The sequence below is a fragment of the Diaphorina citri genome, unplaced genomic scaffold (genome assembly GCF_000475195.1).
Source record: "Diaphorina citri unplaced genomic scaffold, Diaci psyllid genome assembly version 1.1 scaffold15450, whole genome shotgun sequence".
Classification (NCBI taxonomy): domain Eukaryota; kingdom Metazoa; phylum Arthropoda; class Insecta; order Hemiptera; family Psyllidae; genus Diaphorina; species Diaphorina citri.
Window position 1 is genome coordinate 1 of NW_007392813.1, and position 1,166 is coordinate 1,166.

A 1,166-nucleotide genomic window follows, 5' to 3' on the forward strand; every position below is an offset into this window, starting at 1 on the left:
GTACAATCAGCCTTAAAGATTAGGTCATTTATTCTTAGGGAGTAGAATAGAATATACCTTGTTTGTTCCGGAAGAATGTCTTTTATTTGATGGGATAATAATACCTACATATGTAAAAGGGTGATATAACAATTCTTTCAAAAGACTTTGCTTAACTGGGGGGTGAAAAAGTTGCTTACTCTTCAGATAAATGAGTATAGGTAAAGGGACATAGCGAGTTTTATTGTATTTCGTATGAATTATACCTACTACTTTTTGAGGGGAAAGTCAAGAGAGTTTGTATTTATTAGCATAAGATATAAATAGTGAGTAGAGGCTAGCAGTTGTAGGTACCTATATGTTAATAATATTAAGTTAGATTTGTAATGCCAACCTTGTAACAATTTTGTTTAAAAATTCTATACCTACTACTTTTTGAGGGGAAAGACAAGAGAGTTTGTATTTATTAGCATGAGATATAAATAGTGAGTAGAGGCTAGCAGTTGTAGGTACTTATATGTTAATAATATTAAGTTAGATTTGTAATGCCAACCTTGTAACAATTTTGTTTAAAAATTAATACAAATATACTTTATCTATCTATCTATCTATCTAGTGTGTCCCCCTGGAAAATAGTTTGTCTCCCTGGAAAATAGTTTGTCTCCTTGGAAAATAGTTTAAATGGTTGGTTGTTTGGCTTGGTAGGTCGGTCGGTTGGTTGGTTGGCTTGGTCAGTTGGCTTGGTTGGCTTTTTTGGCTGGCTTGGTTGGTTGGCTTTTTCGTCTTTTTTTTTTGCCTTTTTGCTGGTTGGTTGGCTCTTTGCTTGGTTGGCTGGTTTTTCTGGTAGCCCTTTAGGTCTTGCTTTATCCCTCAACCCTGGTTGGTTGGCTTTTTCGCTAATTGGTTGGTTGGCTTTTTATCTGGTTGTTTGGTTTTTTGGCTTTTTGGCTGGTTGGTTGGCTTTTTTTGGCTGGTTGGCTGGTTTTTCTGGTAGCTCTTTAGGTCCTGCATTGTACAATCGTACGTGGGACACTGTGTATACCGGAATGTTTGTAATTTGAACATTAAATAGAGAGTGAGTCATGGGATAGATAGAAAGTGAGTCAGTTATAGATAGAGCCAGTCAGCACACAGATTGTCATCGGACTTCTGATTCGTCATTATAATGGTATTCAGCAGCAGCACAC

At 36.4% G+C, this 1,166-nt stretch overlaps 1 long non-coding RNA gene across 1 annotated transcript; it reads right to left on the reverse strand.

Moving 5' to 3' along the window:
* Positions 1 to 580, reverse strand: LOC113473109. The gene is made up of 2 exons (XR_003395176.1): positions 405 to 580; positions 1 to 245 (listed from the first exon to the last, which is right to left on the reverse strand). It is a non-coding gene; the product is annotated as an uncharacterized LOC113473109 (long non-coding RNA).
* Positions 581 to 1,166: the final 586 nt, after the last annotated feature.